Genomic DNA, 2,795 nt, shown 5'->3' with positions numbered 1-2,795 from the left:
GCTTTCTCCGTTTGTCACACTTGCCTCTTGCCAACCTTCTCATCTTCCACTCTCATCCAGCCTAGCCCTTAGATCACAACACCGTAAACCCTCCACTCCCACTAGATTTCACTCCTTTGCCCCACTATCTTTTTTGTTACACTTGTTCTGCAACCTCCAACCATATATGAATCCGACCATCTGCCCTAGACTTCTACTGCTACTAAGCAGCGTTGTAGAAGTCATGCAACCTTATGCATTGGTAACACTCCTGACTTGTGTTCTCCAGTACCAGCTGAGCTCTCACACCGGCCCTACAAGCTTTTTCTTTAACCCATTTTAGTTTCCTCTCCCGTTGCCTGATGTCAACTACTCTCCCTTTCACTCATGTCATTCCCATCATGCTCTTCCTTGAACAAGCCAAGATAACTTAAGTCTCTTTGGTGCTTGTTCCTTTGCCGTAAGCACTCTTCCACCAGGTCCTTGAATGGCTGGAAAGTCCTTGTCGTTCAGGTCTCAGTTCAAATGTTACCTCTTCAGAGAGGTCTCCCCATCCACCCGGTCAAAAATTGCTGCCCTCCTCCCATTGCTATCACTCTGCCCTGATTTATTTCCTTATTTTCTTTATCTGCGCTGTCTGGAAAAGTCTTACTCATGCTTCCAAAACCCTTCACTAGCTAAAGTTACAGACTTGCTCCTGTGGGCTCTCACTATACCCTGGGAGAGCTCTCAAACCCTGTGTAGAACTCTTACTAGGTTGCTGTTATTTACGGATTACAGGTCTGTGTTCCTCTTCTACGTGCCAAGCTCCCTGCAGATAGATGCTGTAATCATATGTGGCTCCCTGGACATGTCCAGCACAGACCAGGCACTCAATGTGTGTGGAAGAGACGTAGAGAAGCCCGTTACTTTTGTAGCATGGGATCCACCCAACCCATCATGCATGAGGATTAACAATCGCCGGGGGAAAACTGGGGAAACATACTGTAATACAAATTAAATCCTGCTGGGCATTATTTATAACAGCAAAAATAGGGGAAAAGTGTCTGAACATAGGGAACTAGAGGAGTAACCTATGGATTATCTACTCACTGGAATTTCATGTTGCTGTTAAGATGGTGTCTGATTCCAATGAAAGATAATGACATGGAATGTGCTTATGCTACGATGATAATGTTTTTATGAAAACAAAACCTGTACATAGAAAGATTGAAAGAAACTAAACCAATGTAATGCTGTTTTCTTTACGCGTGAGAAATAGAGATGCTTTTCTTCTTTCCTGAATTCTTCTAGTTTTCTCTATATATACATTGCTTTTACACTGAAATAAGCTCTAATATTTCATTTCTAAAAAAGAGATATAGTCATATTCTTTCTTTAGTTCATATAACTTCAAATATTAATATTTAATTCAGTTTTAAAAACTGAAGAATGCAGAGTCAGAGAGATTTATCCAGTGTCCCTCAACAAATTAATGACAGAAAAAGAAACATTATGGTAATCCTAAAGTGATATTGGGGAACACGACTAATTTCCCATAGGCTCTGTACCATCGATATTATACTTCTTATAGTTCTGTGTTCGTTGCTTGCTAAGAGGCTAAATAGCACTAGTATAAATAGCATAAAAAGAGTGGGGAGACTATAGGTGAACCCCATTTAAATCAAAGTGGGTATAGTTCACTTTAAGGAAACAAACTACATGAAAATTCAATAGAATTTGGGCTTTTTAAATGAAAGGATTCACAAAAGAATTAGCTTGAGCTCTATATTATCAGAGAAGACATTTACCAAATGAAAGCCCATCTGTGATTCAGATACCAGAACAAATATCTAATACAACAAATTCCAATCTACCAAAGAAAGTGCCTTAGAGTCACAAAAGGATTTTTTTAAACTTGATGTATCAAACACATCATTTGGAGGGAGGGGCCACTCCAGCTTGGTACGGAGTTTGAGAATGAACAGCTTAGAGGAAAGCGAAACCTGTTAAACAAGGGAAGAGAGCAAATTTCAATAAAACAGATGAAGGTAGGAGGATGTGGGTTCCCCTAGAACTAGGCACTGATATATATACCAGGATTCCAGTGCAAGTGGTTGATTTGGGAGGAGATTTCTGGGCACTTCGGTAGGGCATCAGGGAAGCTAGAACAGGCAGGGGAGGGAAGGAAGCCACTTAAAAGGATGTTATCAAGCTAGCTGCCACTGTGGGCCGCTGGAACCTCATCCTGCTGGGGGACACGGGGTGACCAGTGAGAACACACGCACCTGAGTCACCCTGCCTGAGAAGCGAGGGCACTTTGGGGGCCGCTGTGGCATCCAGATTACGTCTCAGGGCAGAGCAGCCGTTGCTGCCTATTGGAAGTCGGGCCGGTGTGGGTGAAAATGCAGAGGGCTGGCAGTGCAGAAGCACAGCATCCGCTACAGATGGAGTAAACCAGCTCCTCACGGCGTGTTTGTTCCCTTTGGTGCTTTTTAAAAAGTGGTTTGAATGGCTTACATTTACGGTTGAAACTCCTTAAAGCTGACTTTCTGATATTCTCTCGTGTGCACTTTCGTTTTTCCTGCCCCAGGGCTGCTACCGACACGTCCTTCTCTGCCTGCTCCGCCCACCCTCCCGGAGCTGCCGCCCACTTAACAGCAGGCTGAGGGCCTCCGTGCCCAAGCGGCTCACTCTGGTCAGACCTGTTGTCTGTTTCTGGGTGGACGTGGCTCCGCGCAGTAGAAAGCACGGTCTGCAGTGCTATTACAGCAGAAGGCCTGGCACCTTCAAAGCATGTCTGCAAACACCCTGCTCCAGTTTTATACTTGTCGAAC

Source organism: Monodon monoceros, unplaced genomic scaffold (assembly GCF_005190385.1).
Source record: "Monodon monoceros isolate NGI ecotype Baffin Bay Population unplaced genomic scaffold, NGI_Narwhal_1 Super_Scaffold_22, whole genome shotgun sequence".
Lineage (NCBI taxonomy): Eukaryota > Metazoa > Chordata > Mammalia > Artiodactyla > Monodontidae > Monodon > Monodon monoceros.
The sequence above is the reverse complement of the archived record's forward strand: the minus strand, read 5'-3'. Positions refer to the sequence as shown.